This window comes from Colias philodice, chromosome 1 (genome assembly GCF_061535455.1).
Source record: "Colias philodice isolate Cphi_HAF_F1 chromosome 1, ilColPhil1 Martin Lab GWU primary, whole genome shotgun sequence".
NCBI classification, from domain to species: Eukaryota; Metazoa; Arthropoda; class Insecta; order Lepidoptera; family Pieridae; genus Colias; species Colias philodice.
In genome coordinates, this window is record NC_143086.1 from 10,447,379 (window position 1) to 10,474,511 (window position 27,133).

The 27,133-nt window shown below is 32.2% G+C and overlaps 1 protein-coding gene and 2 non-coding genes across 3 annotated transcripts in view; 1 reads left to right on the plus strand and 2 right to left on the minus strand.

The window, feature by feature from the left end:
- The window catches only part of LOC149491321 (uncharacterized), a 230,155-nt gene that overhangs the window by 122,757 nt on the left and 80,265 nt on the right, over positions 1–27,133 (plus strand). The gene's annotated exons all lie outside the window — the stretch shown is intronic.
- On the minus strand, positions 5,974–6,045 carry TRNAD-GUC (transfer RNA aspartic acid (anticodon GUC)). Its single transcript has one exon. It is a non-coding gene; the product is annotated as a tRNA-Asp (tRNA).
- TRNAD-GUC (transfer RNA aspartic acid (anticodon GUC)) lies at positions 19,211–19,282 on the minus strand. Its single transcript has one exon. It is a non-coding gene; the product is annotated as a tRNA-Asp (tRNA).

Sequence of the window (27,133 nt, forward strand, 5' to 3'; positions counted from 1 at the left end):
TTTAGCAAGTACAGACAACTAGAAAAAATACTTTTTTGAAAGTTTTACGTAGTACTGCGCATGAAAAGCTATGAGTACGAAGTATGAACTTGTAGCAAAGTTCGAACATTTGTTTATAAATAAAGCAAAATGCACTGTTTTCTGGTAGCAACAATAGCGCTAAGCGAACACCAAGTCGGCATAGACGGTAAGAGGTCGTCATAGCAGAGCAGAGCATGCTAGTATTCAGACCATAATTTTAGTAACAGCATTTACTAAATGTTATTAGTATTTGTATTAAGCCATTACACACTAAGCCTGGTGCAAATAAGGTATTTAAATTTATGCAGGTCGATTAATAATTTTCTTCTTGCTTTTGGATTTCTATCCTGAGTAGTAATAATAAGTATTCATTTTCAATTGCAGCCGTACAAACTCAGATTATAGTTCGTAATTATAGTTTTCTTTTTCAGAAATCTATCAATTATACAATACAATACTTATTCTACGCCTGTTTTCCTCGGCCTACCAATAAACTTTAAGGAAGGTCATGACCATTCTAATAATCTAGAATGTCTGTTTGGAAACAAATACTTATCTGTAATCATACGATTTTCCTTGAAAAACTTTATGTACTTTATTAAAATAATTTATTTATAATATTTATAAAGTAAACCTTCTTTTATTTCAAATTGAAGGGTCAAATGTTAAGATGAAGAGATGGCGTTAGAGGCGCTTAGAAAAATTAAATTAATTTTATCGTAAAGGTTTGAATTCCAAGCATTCCTCCGCTTTACGTTAATGAATATATTTTAAATTTTCCAGTTTTGTATAAACAAGTATATTCAAATAGAACTCACAATTAACCCCAGCGAATTTAATAACTCGGGGCGCCAGCTAGGGGTAAAGTATGGAAGTTAGATATTCACTTAGCGAAATAAATTGAAAACAGTTACATTAGTTCCGATTGTTGTCACATACTTACGTACGCATGTACAAATTTTTCAATCAATATATCACCATGAATGACCTCTTCTCATTTATGCGGATCTAGTACTTATAGAACGTTATATTTATATAGTTGTAGAAGTTACCTATAAATGTAGTGTCATGTCACAGAATACATAATAGTAGCTAAACGCTACAGAACGGACACTCTCCGCCTCCCGCCAAAATTAAACACCTCACCCCGCACGATCAGGCTAAAAATGGTCCACATTTTTCTACAAGGACGATACGCAACGAAGATTGACAACATTAATCAAATTGCCTTAAAGTAATTTTATTATTTTGGATTTGTGATTATCGTTTTTCGTAGAAAATGGTTAGATATTGTGCTGTTTACGGATGTATTTCATTAGAAAAACGCAATTTTTTTTACGCTAGTCACAAATGTGCCAACCATAAAGCGTTAACACACACATTTGCAGTCTCTACAGTGTGACTGTCAAAACGATAATTTTGTATGGAGTGTCCGGGGTGTGGTCATGTGTTGACAATTTTTCATAAAGATAAATTCTCATGTTTCCACTGTTTTTAGTTCAATTAAATAATTCAAAAAACTTAGTTTAAAGCTGTAGGTAAAAAATACTTTTACTTACAACCAACTTTTTACAGGAACAAAAAAACGCTATTGGGAACTTTCTTGACAGTTTCACGTAGCGTTGCGCATTAATTGTCGAATATTTCAATCTTTCAATATTTTAAATGACACTTTTGAGTTTTGACAATTATATTCACTTGAATCGTAGTAGTTAAAGTAATTGCATCAAGTAGCTCAAATATTTGTTTTTTTTTATTATTCACACATCGGTTCCCTGTACCAAATATTATCTCAAAGGCCGTATTTTTAAAATAATACTTCATAATAATAAAATGATCATAAAAATGTTATAACCAATAAGTTTTTGGTAGGTAGTCGTGAGTAATATTATATTTTATTAATACAACTAATATTGATTATTACTGCGACATCTGAAATAATCTATGATCCTGATAAAATATGCTAGACTTACTTAATTACAGATGCACTACGTAACTTAATCATTTGAAGCCTTAGCTGTTTATTATTTCCTGGTATCCCAATGGTAGAAACTATGCAATTCGCAGATGCACCAAACGCAGGCATAAACTGAAATGCTTCTTCTATTTAATTCTACGTCACTATGAGTTTTTCCATAAAACTAAAGAGGAGTAGGTATACTTATTATTATGCAATTTCCATTAATAGGAATAGAAAAGTATAACAATGTCTTTTTAGTTCATATCGATTTCTATCTATATATGTAGTATATTTATAATCCACTTGCGTTCCGCCCCGGGTTCGCCCAAGCCTATAGCACTCAACCCAATATTGATAAACAAATTCAGATTTACTCTAGGTATTCGAAAATAATTACAATATACTAATTTCATTTCAAGTAATCACATTAAAGATACACTTACAGATTATAGATACTTGTTTTGTCAGGACTTTTAAAACACACCCCGCGAAATTATACAAACTCTCCGAGCCACCAAATATTTCAGAAGATATAAGATATAAATATTTATATCTATCTAACTAGGCAGGTAAATTAAACGATAAAAGTTACAAGATCGAAAAACCCTATTGAAAACTTTATCGTAAGTTTTGTTTTGTTTTGCGCATGCTAACTCACTTCAAGGTTCTTCTATAATTGTGGGCGGAGCTTGTTTCAATACATCTCCTGAAAACTTATGCGGGTCTAGTGTTTGTGTATCTTAATTTTCGTTTAGGTTAGGTTACCACCATAAAGTAAAATAATAGAAGTTATTTTACGTAGGTAACCTTCGTGAAGTCTACAAGCAACTGAGAACTATGAATATTCATTTTTGAAAGTCGCAATTGCGCCCTGTTTCCTGGTAGCAACAATTATAATAACCAAGTCTGGTTAAACAATAATAGGTCATTATAAGATAAAAAAGCGTTAATTCTAACTATAATCGAAGTAAAAATATTTACAGATACGTATATTTTGTTGATTTTTTCGTGATTATTCAAAGTAAGGGAAGCTAAAACTTGAAAACTTTATTTATATTTTTTTTATAATTACGTACTTAATATTTTAAGGTTCAGATTTAATGCAAACATCTAAATGAAAACATCAAAATTGTAACAACGGAGTTGCTTCCCAAACAATTAAAAGTAATATGATAAACAGACAAACTTTGTGACTTATCTGTGTATTAAAAACACGTAATTTATATTTTTTTAATTTATATTTTACTGGTTACAAAAATATACTTAAATTTCTGAAAATAATCACATTTAAAACTTTATTGCAAGTTCTACGTAGTTGTGCGCATGCTTCAAGTCCTAAAGGTTCTACTAGAAATAAGGGCGAAGCTTGTCTCTATAGATCTCCTGATAATTTATGGAAGTCTAGTAATATTGAATCGTAGTTTTGACTACTTCTTACTATGTCATAAAGTTTAATTGAAAGCTTTCCTGAAAATTTGTACACGTGCTCGAATCTTTCAAGGTTTCTACTAAAAAGGGGGACGGAGCTCGTCTTTGTTGATCTCCTGATAATCTTAATACTATTATAAAGGCGAAAGTTTGTATGGATGTATGGATGTATGGATGTTTGTTACTCTTTCACGTAAAAACTACTGAACCGATTACAATGAAATTTAGCACACATATAGAGGGTAACTTGGATTAACACATAGGATAGGTTTTATCCCGGAAATCCCACGGGAACAGGAACTATGCGGGTTTTCCTTTGAAAACGCGGGCGAAGCCGCGGGCGGAAATCTAGTTTATTATAATCAGATCTTGTAATAGTAGTATATCGTAAATTTCACAACTTCAGGCGAGACCAATAAGTCACACTGGAAAGCTTTCTTGAAAGTTTATTATGCGCATGCCCCAATCTTTCAAGGTTTCACTAGAAATGAGGGCGGAGCTTGCTGCTGTAGAGCTCCTTATAACTTATGGAATTCTAGTAATATTTAGACGTAATTTTTACTACTTCTAGTATTTAAGTTTTATAGACTACTTTCCTGGGAGTTTTATATCTGTGCGCATGCTGCAATTCCTCATACAACTTCGGAGAATAAAATGAAGTTTTATTTAAAAGACTTTTCTAAAAGTTTATGTTATTTGTGCGCATGATCCAATCCTTCAAGGTTCCACTATAAAATATGAAGGTGGAGAAAATAAAGTCTTTCTAAAATAAATGAAAAACGACCATGGGACATTTTCTATAAAATTGCAAAAAAACAGCTACAGAATAAACAACAGAAGAAATTAATCTCCAACTCTTAATATTCATGATCTACTTCTATCTATACTGCATGAAAAGTTATCAACAAAATATAAATTTTAGTAAATATAAGTTTCACACTTGTATGTATTAAAAAAGTTTAACGAACTAATATTTTTTTTCGTATGTATACAAGTTTCTGTTAATTTTTTTCTTATATGTATAAAATATAAATTTTGTGAATCAATAGGAAAATCACTTTTTTTAGCTAAACACATTTGTTTCCTTACTAATTAATGTTTAAGAAAAGTTGGGCGAAAAAGTTTTGTTAAACATATATATCTAGCGCCAAAACTTAGGATACGTTATCACCAGATGTCCATAAAAGAGAAGAGGCTTACTGTTATCAAGGACACCCGCATGCGCTGTTCAAAATGATATAGGGTTGCAATAAATTTCGCACTTCCTTAATAAGTATAAATTGATACATATATAATTATTATGTTTACAATTTTTTTATTCTTGTATCGGGAATACATGTATCTACGATACTATGGTTATATGGTACTCTTTAACATAATATGTTTCATAAAAATATTCAGCCTTACGTATAACCGCCTCTAAACTAGTCATAAGTGTAGATTTGGCACAGACTAAGAAGAAGTTCCTTAAGTTAAGTAATTCCTTAATAAACTTAGAAAAATCAGCATAGGAAGAGTTTTTTTTTAAGTTAATATTTTAATCAACTATATTTATTACATGTATAAATATTATTATTGCACCCTTTCAGATGAACTTCATCTACTCGCTCCATGACTGTTTATTTTATTTTTTTACTTCTAAGTAATTGTATCTGAGAGGAGTTTTGTTGATGATGTTTCTAAAACATACAACATTCCAGTTTCTAAATAAAGTTACAAAACCGATAGAACGTTTTGTTATTGTTGTAGTGTTTTTGTATTTATCGAAATTATAGTTTGTTTGTTACAGACAAAACGTAATCTACAAGTGTGTCCACAGTAGGCTAGATACTGATAAAATAATAAAAATATCTCTAATTTTGTCCATATTTCAATGTACGTATGTACGTAAGTAGCAGCCCTGATACGCCCCTTTATATTATTGACTACGCATGCTCCATGGATCAAACAATATATATATATATATATAATATTATACACAGCAAATAATAAACCACTCTTTACATTTATGATGTTCTAGTACCAAGGCGCAGTATTGTTCCTATAGTATCTATAGTTATCTGTTGTTTATATTATGTTTAGATCTAGTTTGAGCTTCAAACTAGATGTAGGTAGGTAACTTAACATACGTCACATATTCACTTTCATAATAATATTTTTACAATTTAGTTATTTAAGAACTTTTATTTTTTAACAAAAACGTAAACCGCCTTTAAATTGTCAGAACAAAATGAAATTCAAATGAGACTTTTTTTAGTTTAAATTCCGAAAATGTGTGTCATAAATCAGTTAGCAATATAATCAATCGACTGATAAATTATATATTATTGTAATAATTCTGTTCAATACGTGATTTACAATAATCTTAGAAAATATATTTTGAAGGAAGTAAGGAGCAAAGAAGATATAGCATGAATCTACGGGATATAATGGAGCTCACCCGCAGATAAATGATTGGAAATAACATTTTCTATTTATATCATAATCTTTAAATAGTTTACTTTAAAAATACATTCAGCAGCATGTGTGAAAAATTTAAAAATTAATGCAAAATAGCAAAAGAACTCCCCGGCGGGGAATCGAACCCCGATCTCCCACGTGACAGGCGGGAATACTGGCCGTTGTACTACCGAGGATTGTTTATATTTCATAAATTCGGCTTGATAATTATTGTATAATTCTCTACAGCTCATGCGCGAGTGTATTGGCTTTATGCACTTGTTTTACAGACTATTTGAAACAATGGACTAGTAAATAATTTTATACTGAAAACACAGATGGCACTTGAACTAAAAGCTAATAAATAAACGGTGTCGTATTTATGATACAAATAATATATAATTCTTAATTAAATGAAGCATGAAGCACATTTTGAAAAGCAGCGTATAAGTCAATGCTAACTTACATCTGCTAACAGTTTCACATTGTAAAAAGTTAATATCGTGCGGTTCCAAACTATTTTGGCATGACGCCAAGAATAGACTGCCTCCACATCAAACAACGAAAATAATTATATAAATAATAGCGACTCCTACCAAAGTGTTGGAAAGTTAAATGCTCATAATTATTAAATATTTGTAGTTTACTCACACGTATAATTAAGTTTACTCAGATCTGTTCACCAGAAATTATTAGCAACATCAAGATCTTTATATCATTAATTTACAATCTATTCATATTTGCTTATAAGATATTAAATAAATTATCTTTATTGGTAAGGATAGTCGTAGAATGAAATACTAACCACATCTACGAATTTGCTACAGCGTAGCAAAATCGTAGCTCGGCTACGAACGGTGTTGTTAAACTAAATCAAGCGAACTCACTTTAATTAAATTTAATATAAAACATATCCAACTGCTAATAAATAAATATAATTTTTATCAGAGTTTAATTTTATAGTTTTAAAATAGTTGGTATTGTTATTTAAAAAAGTTGGTATTTTTGTCCGTCATTAATAGCTCAATAATGCATAATTTAAACAAGCAATAACAATACGAAGGGTGTTAGTAACGCGGGCTACCATTTGTGTATCGTCTTATAAATTGTCTTACTTGTCTTAGACATACCATTGGACCAAATTATTTTAAGAAATTTTTGGTTTGGTTAATTTGCCTAAGCTGGGGTTCGGAGATAGAATAATAATTAAAAAATAATAATTTTACAAGTATATAATATTAATTAATTAAATTTATGTTTAATATAACAGCTACAGAAATAATATAATATGAGCCTCATAAAATACTTCCAGACCCAGTACAGATGCACTAGGTACCTTAATCATTTGAAGCCTTAGCTGTTTATGAATTCCTGGTATCCCAATGGTAGAAACTATGCAATTCGAAGATGCACCAACCGCAGGCCTAAACTGAAATGCTTCTTCTATTAATTCTATGTCGCTTTGAATTTTTCACTAAAACTAAAGAGACGTATAGTTATTTATTATGCAATTTCCATTAATAGGAATAGAAATTATAACAATGTCTTTTTAGTTCATATCGATTACCATCTATATTTATAATCCACTAGCGTTCCGCCCCGGGTTCGCCCAAGCCTATAAGCACTCAACCCAATATTGATAAACAAATTCAGATTTACTCTAGGAATATACTAATTTCATTTCAAGTAATCACGTTAAAGATACACTTACAGATTACACTTAGTGATAAATATTTTGTTCTTTAAGGACTTTTAAAACATACCCCGCGAAATTATATAAATTCTCCGAGTCACCAAGTATTTCGGAAGATATAAGATATAAATATTTATATCTATCTAACTAAGCAGGTAAATTAAACGATAAAAGTTATATGATCGAAAAACCCTATTGAAAACTTTACTGAAAGTTTTATTTTGTTTTGCGCTAGCTCAATCACTACAAGGTTCTACTATAATCGTGGGCGGAGCTTGTTTCAATACATCTCCTGAAAGCTTATGCAGGTCCTGTAGTTGTGTATCGTAATTTTCGTTTAGGTTAATTTACCGCCATAAAGTAAAATAATAGAAGTTATTTTACGTAGATAACCTTCGTGAAGTCTACAAGCTACTGAGAACTATGAATATTCATTTTTGAAAGTCGCAATTGCGCCCTGTTTCCTGGTAGCAACAATTATAATAACCAAGTCTGATTAAACTAGAATAGGTCATTTTAAGATAAAAAAGCTTGCATATTCATACTATAATCGAAGTATATTGTTGTCCTTTTCTTTCTTTTCTCCTCTTACGCTGTATTAAGTTATTCATTATTATTTATTTTAGGTATATAATATGTATTATCTGATTTATTATATTCTTATTTTATATTATGCATGCTTTATGTAGTTATACGTGATAAAATTTATTTTTCCCAACGCAATAATTTTTGCTCACCCACCTCCTTTAAATGTGTTTCCCTGTTAATATTAATGGTAGTCTGGAAGAGATCGCTGCCTAGCGATAAGGCTGCCATTTGTACATACTTGCATCTATTTGTCTTTTTCTGTGTTTATTGTAAATCTTGTGTGTGTGCAATAAAGAATTATCTATCTATCTATATTATTTACAGATACGTATATTTTGTTGATCTTTTCGTGTTTATTCAAAGTATGGGAAGTTAAAACTTAAAAACTTTATTTATATTTTTATATAATTAAGTATGTACAATTAATTTTAGCTTCAGATTTAATGCAAACATCCAAATGAAAACATTAAAATTATAACAACGGAGTTGCTCCCCAAACAATTAAACGTAATATGATAAACAGACAAACTTTGTTACTTATCTGTGTATTAAAAACACGTAATTTATATTTTAAGCCGCGGGCGGAAATCTAGTTTATTATAATCAGATCTTGTAATAGTAGTATATCGTAAATTTCACAACTTCAGGCGAGACCAATAAGTCATACTGGAAAGCTTTCTTGAAAGTTTATTATGCGCATGCCCCAATCTTTCAAGGTTTCACTAGAAATGAGGGCGGAGCTTGCTGCTGTAGAGCTCCTTATAACTTATGGAATTCTAGTAATATTTAGACGTAATTTTTACTACTTCTAGTATTTAAGTTTTATAGACTACTTTCCTGGGAGTTTTATATCTGTGCGCATGCTGCAATTCCTCATACAACTTCGGACAATAAAATGAAGTTTTATTTAAAAGACTTTTCTAAAAGTTTATGTTATTTGTGCGCATGATCCAATCCTTCAAGGTTCCACTATAAAATATGAAGGTGGAGAAAATAAAGTCTTTCTAAAATAAATGAAAAACGACCATGGGACATCTTCTTATATTTAAAAATGAATTGCAAAATGTGTTGGTAAGCGCATAACTCGAGAACGGCTGAACCGATTTCGATAATTCTTTTTTTATTATATTCCTTGAAGTACGAGGATGGTTCTTATGTAGAGAAAACGTAAACATGTACCACGGGCGAAGCTGGGGCGGACCGCTAGTTTTCTATATAAATTTTGTGAACCAATAGGAAAATCACTTTTTTTAGCTTAACACATTTGTTTCCTTACTAATTAATGTTTAAGAAAAGTTGGGCGAAAAAGTTTTGTTAAACATATATATATCTAGCGCCAAAACTTAAGGCGCGGGACATATACAAGCGGCGCGGCGCGCATCGGGCGCACCGCGGGCGCGCCAGCCGGCGCGCCTCGGGCGCGCTGCCGGCGCGCCTCGGGCGCGCTGCCGGCGCGCATCGGGCGCGCTGTTGGCGTCCGAAAATGATATTTATATAGAGTGGTTAAATGCATTTTCTTCATGCATAATTTAGTAAAATTATGTTTTTTGTGCTAAAAGAGATTTGAAAGTAACGTTAATTTGAAAGTAACGATTTTGTTTTGATAATTCCTTGTAAGTAAATAGCGAGGATAACCCCACGATTGCAAATATATCTTTGTTGGAAATGTTGGAATTTACTTGGAAAATTTTATAGTACTTTTAAAGTAATTTTAAAGTAGTACTGGTGTAATGATGGAAGAAAAGAAGGTTAAAATAACACAAAATTTATATTGTACTAGCGGTCCGCCCCGGCTTCGCCCGTGGTACATATTTCGCAATAAAAGGTAGCCTATGTTCTTTCTCAGGGTCTAAAGATTATCTGTGCCAAATTTCATCAAAATCGGTCCAGTACCTAGTTTATGCGTGAAAACCATACATACATACATACATACATACATACATACATACATACAAACCTTTCCTCTTTATAATATTAGTATAGATAAAATATGGTTTTCAAACACAGGTTTACATTTAAACCATATAAATCTTATCATTAAAATCTCAGTTCAAAAGTATTTACAGTACTGATCATTCCACAATATTATTACAATTACAAATAAATAAAAAACACAATCAAAATCAGGATTATCTTTATTTCTGACATTGTAAATACATGGGAACTTTCATTATGCTCTTCTTCATTTTCACTTTCCCTACTGCCATCACCTGTGTAAATCATTTCATCGATTAATTCAATTCACCTTTAAAAACAAAACGAAGAAGGGTATGTAATAGCAGCTCTATATAATTCCACACAGAGAGAACACATTTTTGACTGACAGGCTACCGTCTCCTATAGACCGGGAGATACTGACACAAAATTTCGAGTCATTTGTAACAGGATGGCGGTTCTACAGGGGTCTTAGTACGCAATGACAAAAAGAAAAACGATGGTGTGAACGCTGGTACCGTCGGCTTAGTCGCGTGGGCGTTAGTCGAACTCGTCGGAAAAATAGCGAAGTCAAACGATTTGTAACACAAAAAATTTTGAATTTACCGATAGCCCATAAAAAAGAAGTAGGCGGTAGTGTCATGCCATACTTTTCCGGTGTGACTTACAGCCCGCCATACCGACGCGAATGTGTTGATTTAAAAAAAACAATTCAACCATTTGTACCAGGCTAACTTTTGCACAGGTAACCATCGTCGTGCAGCCATTTACGAAAATCGCCATGCCATACTTTTCGGACGATTCCAAATGGTCGCCATACCGCCGAAAATCTGCAAATTTTTTTTTTGTAAAAATTGTAACAGACAAATGACTCGAAATTTTGTGTCAGTATCTCCCGGTCTACTACCACCCGATTTGTTTTTGATTGTGTATGACCGTGAATTGACCTCTATTTGGATGCGATGGGGGAAGCGCGCCTGCGGTACGCCTGCGGTACGCCCGCGGCGCAACCGTGGCGTGCCGCCTCGTCGCCTTTCCAAAATTCTTTCATACAAAATGTATAAGAAGGACGTGGTGCAAAACAGATTCAAGAGGTGCGCTTATGGCACGCCCGCGCCCGCGCCGCTTGTGTTTGACCCGCGCCTAAGGATACGTTATCACCAGATGTCCATAAAAGAGAAGAGGTTTACTGTTATCAAGGACACCCGCATGCGCTGTTCAAAATGATATAGGGTTGCAATAAATTTCGCACTTCCTTAATAAGTATAAATTGATACATATATAATTATTATTTTTACAATTTTTTTTATTCTTGTATCGGGAATACATGTATCTACGATACTATGGTTATATGGTACACTTTAACATAATATGTTTCATAAAAATATTCAGCCTTTCGTATAACCGCCTCTAAACTAAGTAATTCCTAAGGTTAAGTAATTCCTTAATAAACTTAGAAAAATCAGCATCGGAAGTTTTTTTTAAGTTAATATTTTAATCAACTATATTTATTACATGTATAAATATTATTATTGCACCCTTTCAGATGAACTTCATCTACTCGCTCCATGACTGTTTATTTTATTTTTTACTTCTAAGTAATTGTATCTGAGAGGAGTTTTGTTGATGATGTTTCTAAAACATACAACATTCCAGTTTCTAAATAAAGTTACAAAACCGATAGAACGTTTTGTTATTATTGTAGTGTTTTTGTATTTATCGAAATTATAGTTTGTTTGTTACAGACAAAACGTAATCTACAAGTGTGTCCACAGTAGGCTAGATACTGATAAAATAATAAAAATATCTCTAATTTTGTCCATATTTCAATGTACGTATGTACGTAAGTAGCAGCCCTGATACGCCCCTTTATATTATTGACTACGCATGCTCCATGGATCAAACAATATATATATATATATATATATATATATATATATATATATATATAATATTATACACAGCAAATAATAAACCACTCTTTACATTTATGATGTTCTAGTACCAAGGCGCAGTATTGTTCCTATAGTATCTATAGTTATCTGTTGTTTATATTTTGTTTAGATCTAGTTTGAGCTTCAAACTAGATGTAGGTAACTTAACATACGTCACATATTCACTTTCATAATAATATTTTTACCTTAGATTACAAAATAAAATACAGATGGAGCATGTCAATCATTCATCGACCTTGTCAAAGAAAATACGAAATCAAAAACGAATACGTTCCTCCGCTAGTGCTATAGCGATTCTAGTGTCATGCAATACGTCAAAAGGGGTTTGATATTTTAGTAAAAAAATGCTGTCTTGTGATATTAAAACGCTGTAAAACTTGTTCCCGAAAACAAACAAAAAGATAAAACATCGTTTTACAGATTTTCTGTAGATTATTTGGCTTATTTAATTTTGTATACAAATAATAATTTTACAAATACGAAGGAATTCAAAACTTCAACGTATGCTGCCAGTATTTTGAAAATGAATTTGCCATTTTTAGGGGTAAAATGGTTAAAAGATATTCGGGGTAGTGCTGTTGGATTTTTCGATCGTGAATGTGATTATTTGTATAGTGCAATAAAAGTTCATGGTCATTATTAGATTATTTTAAAAAGCATTATACATTTTTTTGTTACTTTTATAAAAAGCGTCGTTTTCGCTTGCGATTTAATTCATGTGAACACATGATGGATAATATGATGAAAATAAAATGTCCAGCATTCTCGACTAAAAACTACCGCTATTCGCATTCATATGTTTTGAAAAATAAAAACTTTTTTTAATGTAATTTATTTAATAAATTTAATGTAACTAATTTATTTAATAAAAATTGAATAAAATTATTTTGTCCATGTATAGATAACTTTAGTAGATACTAGCTAGATAGGTGATAAAATAATTTTTACAATATTATAAAACAACTAGCTGTTGCCCGCGACTTCGTCCGCGATTCGGTCGTTTTTCGTCATTATTAAAAAAAATACGTGACACTTTATTTTTGAATGTTCTTAATTGTCTCTTATAAAATTTAACTACATTAAAATTGAATACTCTGATAAGAAAATCTTAAAATCATCGAAAATCATAGACATCGAATATCTGAGGAAAACATGAATGAATGTGATTTAAATTCTACATTTCTTAGTAATTAAAATAATAATCTAAATTAAATGTAGATTAACAGTTTGAGCGCACCATTATAGAATATGTACCTAAGTAATAAATTACGTTAGTTTACATAGTAACTTTACTAAAAACACGATGACTTTCTTTCGCGCTCGGTACCACAAACTAAGCATGTTTGTGGTACGTGGCCCGCGTCACTTTACCCCCCACGAGTTCCCCTCCGTTGCTATGCGAAAATACATTCGTCGCCCTACTGTAGGAAAAATTGTAATACTGTGGCCTGGGCGTTATAACACGCTCAGGGAATTCCTGAGTGCTGATAGACTTCCGTCTATCGGCATTTATACCAATTTTATATTAATATCACCATCTTGAGGAAAAGCTTCTAATGTCGATTTAAAACGCTTATATACGGATTAACCTGATGAATTAACATGTTCTAAAATTGTGAAATGAGTTCAGTTTTAAATTCGAGAAATATTGATTTCTTGTATTCGATTATTCGTCGTAGTCGAATACAAAATATATTTAAAGAAACTTAGGTTGGCCTTCAGGCAAAAGGGATCCTATCAAATGATAAACTTGACCTTGTATCTTAAAAGTAAGAATGAAAGGAGCATCTGATAATTGTTGAGCACCAAAGGATCATTTAAAACGCAATACTATAAGAGCTAATATTGTCTAAGAACTGTTTAGATTGCACATGTTCCTCTAAAACTTAAAAGTAGTGATTTCAAAGGTTCCGGCGTATCTTCAAACGAAAGCCGACTCCTTACTCCACTTTAAAGCATTACAAAAAGAACATACTACGTTAATATCGCCTATACAGAAGATGATCTGTAGGTAATCAATTGTGAGGTTATAAGCAAACCCACTTTTATATTTGTCGGACCACACCACCGAATTTGTAGATTGATCTTCTATGTTTACCTCTAAGTCATTAAGACTATGTCGAAATCTGTCTGCAGTAAGACGGGCCTCTCGCTATTCGTCCGTTTCAAGAGACCAATAGTTTCAATTCTTAATCTTTCATTAAACAAACTCAAAATCGTTCTTGTCTCAAATAATGGTAATATTCGCGTCCCTACTCTAGTCATTGCTTATGCTCATGTTCATCTTCGAGAGATCGAATAATATTATGGTGCACCCTATTATTTGTCAAACGGTCTTCATATTGAGTAAAAGTTTCAGATTCTCGAGATAAAGTATGACGATCGTGATCAGCTGTGAGACGTAATTCCCTCTCAGTGAGGGTTTCGGTCTCACGGGATAGTACAATATGCCATTTGCATTTCATCAGCTGTGAGACGTTATACCCTCTCAGTGAAGGTTTCGGTCTCACAGGATAGTACATGCCGTTCGCGGTCAGCTGTGAGCCGCAATTCTCGTTGTGAAGCGGTTTCAGGTTCGGCATAACACATGTTGTTTTCGGTCAATAGTAAGCCTCTTATCTCTAACGATCCTTGAGAACTCTTATTTCTCATTTTCTTAACTTTGCTCGAATTTCGATATAAAGATTTTTTAGGTGGCACTGATGCGGGTGAATAAAAATTAAGTTAAAGCCTGATTCCCACGACATGTTTGCTTCACAAATCCGACCGCGCCACACCACACCACATGCCATGGGAATCGGCGCGCTTGTCGCTCGCCAGTGCTTGCCATACGCACACATGCCGTGGGAACGCTCAGTTCAAATCGCGACGGATGGCGACAAGCGCTTGTCGTCTGCCAATGCTTGTGAAGCAATACATATAATAAAATTGTGGAAAAGTGATGTCTGTACAATTAAAATATGTAGAAAAAAATTAGCAGGTGTTATTATTATCGAGAAATCGAGAGAAACCATTTTTTTCTCTTAAAAGCTCCCCCCCCTCCCACTTCCCGAACTCCGATTGGCCGTAATTTATTTTTCCTTACATTTTTATCATATCCTTTTCTAATGGGTTTCATCCTACTGCGATTTTTTTTGTTTCAAAAATTATCTACCCTGGTGTATAGGTAAATTTTCCACATAAAATGTCCTTTAAATTATGTCGTATTATATTTTTAACCCCCGACGCAAAAAGACTGGTGTTATGTGTTTGACCGCTATGTATTTCTGTGTGTGTGTGTGTGTGTCTGTCTATGGCACCGTAGCTGGCTAACAGGTAAACCGAATTAGATGCGGTTTTTTTTGTTAGGCAGAATATTTTCCGACGCTGGTTCTTAGATAAAGTGTATCAAAATTGGTTCATCCACTTATTATACCTACATATAAAAAGTGGGAATGAAAAAAATGAAAGTTATAATTTATTTTTAAAGATCGTCGGGAAGTTTATGAAATTATTTATTCCTTTTTCTATACACTTTTCTTCGTCTAAACGGTTTAGTTACGTGCTCTCTCTCTCTTCAGCCTTTAGTTACGTGCGTGAGACAGGAAAGATCTAATTTGGATTTGTTGCTGGATTTGATTAAGCTGATCAGTGGCTACACCATAGATTATTAAAAACATCCGTTTAAGAAAGGAAGGAAATAGAATTTGCTCCTCTCCCCCCCCCCTGGTTCCTAAAAAATAATATGACATAATTTAAAAGAAATTTTACGTAGAATTAGTTAGGCATTTCTTTTTTGATTTTCGATATTACATACTAATCATAATTTTTAATTACATTATGTAGTAACTATTTGGTATAGGTTAGGCATTTCATTTCTTGATTTTCTTTAATAATTTGGTACGTAAGTTTTTTAGCTCAGTTTAGTAAGAAATTTTAATAACAATTCTTTTAATTATTTATGGTAAAGTCCGGTCGCGGAGCAGGAAGAATTTCGTACATTAACCTGTTATTACCTGTCACTGTCACTCCCTTGTAAAAATAATGTGTCTTGCTCGCACAGGTGCAATGACCGCCGTCCTTAGGGATTGTAAACCTTTAACCTGAGAGCGTAAGGTTTGTGTTTGCTTGATTGGTGTCAGGTGTTCAATTATGATTTTGTGAATTCAAAATTTATAAGAATAAACCTCAAACTCTTTATGTCCAATCAAAATCCGCCTAAGTCGAAATCGCGTGTTAGAATTACGTATTTCTGTAATATTGTACCTACATAGTAAATTATTTTTTGAAAAATAAGGTCATAAAGAAGTTTCACTTCTTATGTGTGTACACGCACACTTTTTTTTATATAATATATCGTTGTTATTGAAAAAGTTAAAATGTAACTAACTAATAAGTATTGTAAATGAATAGAGGACATTTATTTAATAAATTAGTAAAAAACATTTTCTCCTCCAAATATTTCATGTAAACTGCACTTCATTCAAAAATGTTTATGACCACTGTCAGTAGGTAAAGAGGTCATTGTACGAAATTCTTTCTGCTTCGCGACCGGACTTTAGTACGTATTTACTCAATAATTGTATCTTAAGTAGTAATTCAGCATGGGCGTAGCCACGGTGGGGCTGGGTGGGGCGCTTACCCTGGCTTTGATCTCGTAGGTACTAATTGTGAAGGGGAGTGGGCGTGGGCGTGGGATTGGGACTGAACGTGGCATATGGCGTGGGAGTGCGAGTGGGCGCGGGAGTGGGAGCATGAAAATAAAAATGATTTTTTATTGTTGCCCCACCCTGAGCCCATGGTCATAGGTCCCATAGTCACTATTCCACGCGAAAGAAGTCGCGGGGACAGCTAGTAGACAAATATAATCAGGAAGCTTTGAACTCCTAAGCTCAACCATAAAAGATAGACATTTATGATGTCGGGAGATATTTTTTATATAATATGGAGAACATTTCTTTCATACTTGATTTCTGTGTAGCTTTAACCATTAAGATACACGCATTAAGAACGCACACGCGACGAAAGCTTAAAAATGGAGTTGCTGCTCTGCTCACGAATATGAAAAATAATAGTTATTTAGGAAATATATTTCATGTGCAGAATTGACCTCTACAGATTTAATATAAGTAGGTATACATATATTTAGATTCCAATTTCCATGTAACGTTAAATTCGACTATACAATAACTAACAGACAACGCAGGTTACTCTCGTTTCCGTAAGTTGAGGCGGCTACATATTCGGTCCTAATAACATGACTTTTTGTGAACGAAACGACAGCGCGGTTTAATTCGATGGCAACACCATCAGAAAAAAGGAAATATTTTTAACTTTGAAAAAATATTATGATTTACACTATTATTAATAGGTACTATTTTAACATTAACACAAAATATAAGACTGTGAGTGTGTAAAAATAAATCCAGCTAGTTTCACATCACACTTATGTTTATAATTAGGTATACGACATGAAAATATATTAATTACCAAGCAATAATCATACAGATAAATACTGAACAAAAGTATTAACAGTCAAAGTATATTATTACTAACAACATGTAAATGATGAAGGAATAATAATTATCAACGAACTAACCTTTTTGTATTAGAGTCCCGCCTCGTGATCGAATTATTAAAACACGAAGATTTTTAAAAATGTAACCAATGAACACAATCAATATTAGATTAACTGTAATGGTGTCAAGTTTGACTTAAAATAATATACATCTACCCTCACTTTTAAAAATGTAGTATATTCACACGAATTATAAGCGCACCTTATAGGGAAGGGAAGATTTATTATGGGTTAAAGAGTTAAATAAATAAATAACATAATTATATTTAAATTATTAATTTTTAACATTGTGTTCAGTAGTGTTAACATGTAAATTGATTTGATTTTTACGAAATCTCATAGATGGCGCTGAATCAAATTTGTCTTTATAGTACTAAGATTCATTAAACAGTTTCTCTGCCCAAATTACGTAAATGACGTAGTTTTTATAGTGTAAAGCTAGATAATAGCATGGCTTACTCAAAAACAACATTTAAACATGAGTCTTTAGATTTTACGCTGTCGTAGTACACGGAATACGTAAGAAAAGTAAAGGTTCACAGCTCCTCCCCCGGAGGTGATAGCATGATAATATGTTTAAAAAAACCTCACTCGACCTGTTAGTAATATTCATGCAAAATTTGAAGTCAATCTATGCAGTACTTTTCGAGATTAGCTCGGACAAACATACAGACAAACAGACAAACAGACAAACAGACAAAAATTCTAAAAACTATATTTTTGGCTTCTATATCGATTATAGATCATGGAATATGTATTCTTTTAAAAAAATATTCAATGTACAGTTTTGACTTTCCTACGATTTTATTATATGTATAGATATCAAAAACCCGAATTTATATTAAAATAAAAATTAAAACATGACTGCTAATAATTTATGTGGCCTACGTCACTACCACCACAGCTACCTTCATAATTCAGATGATTGCAATGACACCTCACAAGTCACAACTCAAAATCGATCCAACAGTTTATACTGCAGGGCGTGTCAAAGAAATATTATACATACATACCTACACTCGAAAAACATAACCCTCTTTCTTCCGTAGTCGGGCAAAAATTTGGGAAATTTTTCATTATCTGGTAACATAACACGCACACAGAAGCACCGTGTACGTACAGTGCAACGGCGAAATGACAGCACACATAGCTTTATGGAAATGACGATAAATTATTCGGTTTAGTTCGGCAACGCTCCATCTGTCTTTTATTTTGTAATCTAAGATTTTTACAATTTAGTTATTTAAGAACTTTTATTTTTTAACAAAAACGTAAACCGCCTTCAAATTGTCAGAACAAAATGAAATTCAAATGAGACTTTTTTTAGTTTAAATTCCGAAAATGTGTGTCATAAATCAGTTAGCAATATAATCAATCGACTGATAAATTATATATTATTGTAATAATTCTGTTCAATACGTGATTTACAATAATCTTAGAAAATATATTTTGAAGGAAGTAAGGAGCAAAGAAGATATAGCATGAATCTACGGGATATAATGGAGCTCACCCGCAGATAAATGATTGGAAATAACATTTTCTATTTATATCATAATCTTTAAATAGTTTACTTTAAAAATACATTCAGCAGCATGTGTGAAAAATTTAAAAATTAATGCAAAATAGCAAAAGAACTCCCCGGCGGGGAATCGAACCCCGATCTCCCACGTGACAGGCGGGAATACTGGCCGTTGTACTACCGAGGATTGTTTATATTCCATAAATTCGGCTTGATAATTATTGTATAATAATTCTCTACAGCTCATGCGCGAGTGTATTGGCTTTATGCACTTGTCTTACAGACGATTTCAAACAATGGACTAGTAAATAATTTTATACTGAAAACACAGATGGCACTTGAACTAAAAGCTAATAAATAAAAGGTGTCGTATTTATAATATAAATAATATATAATTCTTAAATAAAACATAAATCACATTTAGAAAAGCAGCGTATAAGTCAATGCTAACTTACATCTGCTAACAGTTTAACATTGTAAAAAGTTAATATCGTGCGATTCCAAACTATTTTGGCATGACGCCAATAATAGACTGCCTCCACATCAAACAACGAAAATAAATATATAAATAATTGCGACTCCTATCAAAGTGTTGGAAAGTTAAATGCTCATAATTATTAAATATTTGTAGTTTACTCACACGTATAATTAAGTTTACTCAGATCTGTTTACGAGAAATTATTAGCAACATCAAGATATTTATATCATTAATTTTACAATTCATTCCTATTTGCATATAAGATATTAAATTAATAATATTTATTAGTAAGGATAATCGTAAAATGAAATACCCACGACAATCTAACCACATCTACGAATTGGCTACAGCGTAGCAAAATCGTAGCTCGGCTACGAACGGTGTTGTTAAGGACGCTGTCACAAATCTGCGTTACTCAAATTTAGGTATTTAACGTCGCAACGTGGTTCGCGGGACATCACGCTCACGTTATTTTTTTTATATTTTTATTGAAATTGATTCCAGAAGATTACTGTAAAAATTCATTTTGTTACTTTTATTAGTAGGTACGATCCTTATAAGTATTTTAGTGTATTCAACCAACTTAAAAAGTGTGACTATTTTACAACAATTTGAATATGAATTGTATTATTGTATACAATATCGAAGCTTTTTAAGATATGTATAAAATACTTTTTTAAGAATTATTATCATACATAATATTATGTTACCGGCAATATATTAAACCCGGCATTGTATGCAATTCTTAATGATGATATAAGATATTAAATAAATTATGATATAAGATATTAAATAAATTATCTTTATTAGTAAGGATAGTCGTAGAATGAAATACTAACCACATCTACGAATTTGCTACAGCGTGGCAAAATCGTAGCTCGGCTACGAACGTTGTTGTAAAACTAAATCAAGCGAAAGAGCGTAGATGTCACTTCAATTATATATATTAAAATATAAAACATAAATAAAAAGAGTTATTATCAGTGCAATAAATCATATATCTATTGCGTTATGTTTGCAGCATGCGTAGTCAACTAACTATAAGGGCGTTTAAGGGCTGCTGCTCGCGTTCATTGAAATAATTTATCTAAATAATAATTGTAAACAAATTGTAAAATGCATTTGTGAATGTGTGAATGAAGCAATAGACTAGAGAAGATAATTTTTGAAACAAAAAAAAATCGCAGTCGGATGAAACCCATTACAAAAGGAGGGGAATATGATAAAAATGTAAGGAAAAATAAATTACGATCAATCCGAGTTCGGGAAGCGGGAGGGGGGAGCTTTAAAAGCACACTTCTCGAACTACCTGAAATGTTTTTATCGACATCATTTTGCTTTTGAATATGCTGTAAAATATTAAACTTAGAACAGATAATTATTTTTCTTTTGAAATATTACCGAAAAGCCGATACAAGAGAAGATATAGAGTTCAAGAAGTGTGCCTGATTTAGTAAAAGCTAATTTTCAGACTGTTTGTATGCATTTCCTGAGAACATTTACTATGGTGGTGTTTATTTTTTTTACACCATATGAAAGTAGAGATTTCAATGAATAAAAGGCATCCCAAGTTTTTGAAAAAAGCTGATATTTTGACGGGTGACTTTTCGATTGAAAATTAGGTTGTTTTTTTGGTATTAATTCAAAATAAGGCGAAAAAATAAATATTTTCAATCAAATAAATTACAGTGTATTTAGGACATAATAAAGTAAGTTTCCACCAAATTTCATAGAAAAAAAATAAATTTTGAAGTAGATAGAAATAAAAGACCAAAAACTTGGTTTTTTGAATTTTTCTCCTAAATTTTTAGGTTATGTGAAAAAATTGTGAATACAAAAGTTGTAGAACTTTTAATTACCTACAACTTTGCCATTGAACTTTTTTCTATAGGACTTGTAGTTTTGTCGGAAATCGAGAGAAACCATTTTTTTCTCTTTAAAGCTCCCCCCTCCCGCTTCCCGAACTCGGATTGACCGTAATTTATTTTTCCTTACATTTTTATCATATTCCCCTCCTTTTGTAATGGGTTTCATCCGACTGCGATTTTTTTTATCTTTTCATTATTTTCAAAGGCTTCTACCCCAGTCTACAAGCTCTACACCATTCCACAATCTGTACATTCTTCTGGTACATTTTACGAAGAAACTGACGCATTGAAGTATATTATGGTCTTTGACAAAACATTTAGTTTTAACATAGTAGATAAATAAAAATAAATATAAAAAAAACATACAATCATAAAGTATAATTTTATCCATATGACAAACAAATAGAAAGTTTCGCAAACTAGGGAGGAAACTTTCGAACGAATCGTCATTTAAGCACCCATAATATTATGTTCCTAGCACAAATATCAAATTGAAAAATCTGCCCTGGAAAATGAAAATGCAAATTTTATTGCAATCCTATATCGTTTTTCAATACGCATGCGGGTATTTGATAAAGTTTTAAGACCTCTTTTCATTTATGAATATCTGGTGAGCGTGTAGAAAGTTTTATCGCTAGATATATTTTGTTAAAACTTTTTCGCGCCATTTAGATTTATAGTTTCAGCTGTATATTTTTATTGGACCTTTTTGCATTAATTCTTTTTTATTCGAAACTATTTATTACATTATAAGCAAATTGATTAATAAGAGAAATGTACAACTGAATAAATTATGTTTAATGACCTACTTATATTATTCCTAAATTAATTTCTTTTGAAATATACGGTAATTGCTCTTGGTTTTGCCATGAGAGAGCTTGAAGTTGCATTTTCTGCAACAAACTACTGCACATGTACCAAGGCGGCATAAACGCGCGAAAGTCTAGACTTTTGCGGGGTCATGAGTCATGAGTCTGGATGCATTATGGGCGTGGCTTAATTAATTATTCAGGGTGGTTGGAGGGTTGAAAGCTTGCCACTTTACAAATTATGCCACATACACGGGTACCTGAAACTAGAATCGTGTTTTTAGTTATTCTATAATGCGGATTGTACTGATATTTGATTTATTTGATTAATTATAATATACAGTAAATATAGGAATAGCTTGCTTAGTTAACATGAGTAGTTAATTGCTTAGATTTTAAAATACAGAAGCATTATGGAAACATGGATATAAAACACACGATCGTACAAGTCTATCCGTCCTTTTTAAAAAGCCCTATCTAATGTCGTAGAAGTAATTTTTCAACTCAAAATTATTTTAAAATTTCAAACTCTGGGGTGGAAATTACGATACTTGTATTCGGGCAAACAAGAGGCGGGACTTCCGTCGACGTTTAACCACGCATGCTCTAAAGTTTACAATAAAACAATAACGTTCATCAACAGTCATACCTGAAATCAATCGATAACTCTTTTCGTTTATGCGGTCCTGGTGCAGGTGCATCGTACTTCCGTATATTATTGGATATAGCGGCAACATGCAGATGTGCAACTTTCCTGCGGCAAAGATTAAGACAGGCTTTACAATTTTACTATGGGATTAAATCAAACCAAGGAAAGTGTTGTCATTAACGAAAGTATTTCCAATGTTTCAAAGCTGGAAAATAAAATTAATATATTTGGAATCATAATAATTTTCATTGCAGTTATATTAACTATTTTTGTTTGTTGTGTTTTGAAACAACAGTGTATTAAAGTTGCTAGTAATTGGTTTAAAAAAGAAGTTATGAGTACGACTAGCTTATCTGTTCCTGAAATCAAGGTGGAAAGACCACGAGAATTAAATAAAGTTGTGTATTAACAAATATGTAAGTTGTATTTCTTGTGTGTTATAAAATTTTAATGATGACGTTTCATACATTGCATTGTTATTGTATTGTCATAGTGTAAGAGACGGGAACAATTTTAATTATATTTTCGTATATGATTTTATTTGCATGTTAATGTACTAGGTACATGATACCTTAATATTATACATTGCGTATTTTTATTAATAATGTTATTTTACATTATAATGTTTGTGTGTATGTAATGTTATATTAGGACTTATATTAGGACTTTATTAGATTGTATTGTTGGCAAATGGCCGCAATGATGCCAAGAGAGGACATCATAATTCATAACGTTACATCAAACACCATGGCTGCAGACTATAGTAATTTTTTATATGTTATGTATGTTTTTAAAATAAATGTTCGTGTGTTTATCAAAATGTTTCACCGACTCTTGAACTAATCTTGTATTATGTTTCACATTGTTATCTTTTGTCTGTCAGCAGAATTGTTAGGGTTCGTTGTGCGAGTTAGTAATCTACATAAAGATAATTTAATTTGATTTTGTTTAAAAATGTTCCACATTTTTTTTGAAAAGGGGGGAATATTGTAGGTGCTGTGCTGACGCAGCATTTTCGGTCGCGTCGCACAGTCACATAGCGTCGCTCCCCAGTTGTCCCGTAACTCTCGCCACCGACCCACGTATTGTAGTAATAAATTAAAATAGTATATTTTTTGTGTAATTTAGAAGAAATATAAAATTAAATTGGCCGCTATCTTTAATTTCATCTCCCTACACACAGCTACACTAAAGTATATTTATAATCCACTAGCATTCCGCCCCGGGTTCGCCCAAGCCTATAGCACTCAACCCAATATTGATAAACAAATTCAGATTTACTCTAGGTATTCGAAAATAATTACAATATACTAATTTCATTTCAAGTAATCACATTAAAGATACACTTACAGATTATACTTGTTTTTTCAGGACTTTTAAAACACATCCCGCGAAATTATACAAACTCTCCGAGCCACCAAATATTTCAGAAGATATAAGATATAAATATTTATATCTATCTAACTAGGCAGGTAAATTAAACGATAAAAGTTACAAGATCGAAAAACCCTATTGAAAACTTTATCGAAAGTTTTGTTTTGTTTTGCGCATGCTAACTCACTTCAAGGTTCTTCTATAATTGTGGGCGGAGCTTGTTTCAATACATCTCCTGAAAACTTATGCGGGTCTAGTGTTTGTGTATCTTAATTTTCGTTTAGGTTAGGTTACCGCCATAAAGTAAAATAATAGAAGTTATTTTACGTAGGTAACCTTCGTGAAGTCTACAAGCAACTGAGAACTATGAATATTCATTTTTGAAAGTCGCAATTGCGCCCTGTTTCCTGGTAGCAACAATTATAATAACCAAGTCTGGTTAAACAATAATAGGTCATTATAAGATAAAAAAGCGTTAATATTCTACCTATAATCGAAGTAAAAATATTTACAGATACGTATATTTTGTTGATTTTTTCGTGATTATTCAAAGTATGGGAAGTTAAAACTTGAAAACTTTATTTATATTTTTTTTTATAATTACGTACTTAATATTTTAAGGTTCAGATTTAATGCAAACATCTAAATGAAAACATCAAAATTGTAACAACGAAAAACAAAAGCAAACAATCAATTAAAAATTGCTCCCCAAACAATTAAAAGTAATATGATAAACAGACAAACTTTGTGACTTATCTGTGTATTAAAAGCACGTAATTTATATTTTTTTTTTAATTTATATTTTACTGGTTACAAAAATATACTTTAATTTCTGAAAATAATCACATTTAAAAATTTATTGCAAGTTCTACGTAGTTGTGCGCATGCTCCAAGTCCTAAAGGTTCTACTAGAAATAAGGGCGAAGCTTGTCTCTATAGATCTCCTGATAATTTATGGAAGTCTAGTAATATTGAATCGTAGTTTTGACTACTTCTTACTATGTCATAAAGTTTAATTGAAAGCTTTCCTGAAAATTTGTACACGTGCTCGAATCTTTCAAGGTTTCTACTAAAAAGGGGGACGGAGCTCGTCTTTGTTGATCTCCTGATAATCTTAATCTTATCTTAATATCTTAATACTATTATAAAGGCGAAAGTTTGTATGGATGTATGGATGTATGGATGTATGGATGTATGGATGTATGGATGTTTGTTACTCTTTCACGTAAAAACTACTGAACCGATTACAATGAAATTTAGCACACATATAGAGGGTAACTTGGATTAACACATAGGATAGGTTTTATCCCGGAAATCCCATGGAAACGGGAACTATGCGGGTTTTCCTTTGAAAACGCGGGCGAAGCCGCGGGCGGAAATCTAGTACTATTATAAAGGCGAAAGTTTGTATGGATGTATGGATGTATGGATGTATGGATGTATGGATGTATGGATGTTTGTTACTCTTTCACGTAAAAACTACTGAACCGATTACAATGAAATTTAGCACACATATAGAGGGTAACTTGGATTAACACATAGGATAGGTTTTATCCCGGAAATCCCATGGAAACGGGAACTATGCGGGTTTTCCTTTGAAAACGCGGGCGAAGCCGCGGGCGGAAATCTAGTACTATTATAAAGGCGAAAGTTTGTATGGATGTATCGATGTATGGATGTTTGTTACTCTTTCACGTAAAAACTACTGAACCGATTACAATGAAATTTAGCACACATATAGAGGGTAACTTGGATTAACACATAGTATAGGTTTTATCCCGGAAATCCCACGGGAACAGGAACTATGCGGGTTTTCCTTTGAAAACGCGGGCGAAGCCGCGGGCGGAAATCTAGTTTATTATAATCAGATCTTGTAATAGTAGTATATCGTAAATTTCACAACTTCAGGCGAGACCAATAAGTCATACTGGAAAGCTTTCTTGAAAGTTTATTATGCGCATGCCCCAATCTTTCAAGGTTTCACTAGAAATGAGGGCGGAGCTTGCTGCTGTAGAGCTCCTTATAACTTATGGAATTCTAGTAATATTTAGACGTAATTTTTACTACTTCTAGTATTTAAGTTTTATAGACTACTTTTCCTGGGAGTTTTATATCTGTGCGCATGCTGCAATTCCTCATACAACTTCGGTGAATAAAATGAAGTTTTATTTAAAAGACTTTTCTAAAAGTTTATGTTATTTGTGCGCATGATCCAATCCTTCAAGGTTCCACTATAAAATATGAAGGTGGAGAAAATAAAGTCTTTCTAAAATAAATGAAAAACGACCATGGGACATTTTCTATAAAATTGCAAAAAAACAGCTACAGAATAAACAACAGAAGAAATTAATCTCCAACTCTTAATATTCATGATCTACTTCTACGTCTGCATGAAAAGTTATCAACAAAATATAAATTTTAGTAAGTATTCATTTGTTTCACACTTGTATGTATTAAAAAAGTTTAACGAACTAATATTTTTTTTCGTATGAATACAAGTTTCTATTAATTTTTTTCTTATATATGTATAAAATATAAATTTTGTGAACCAATAGGAAAATCACTTTTTTTAGCTTAACACATTTGTTTCCTTACTAATTAATGTTTAAGAAAAGTTGGGCGAAAAAGTTTTGTTAAACATATCTAGCGCCAAAACTTAGGATACGTTATCACCAGATGTCCATAAAAGAGAAGAGGCTTACTGTTATCAAGGACACCCGCATGCGCTGTTCAAAATGATATAGGGTTGCAATAAATTTCGCACTTCCTTAATAAGTATAAATTGATACATATATAATTATTATGTTTACAATTTTTTTATTCTTGTATCGGGAATACATGTATCTACGATACTATGGTT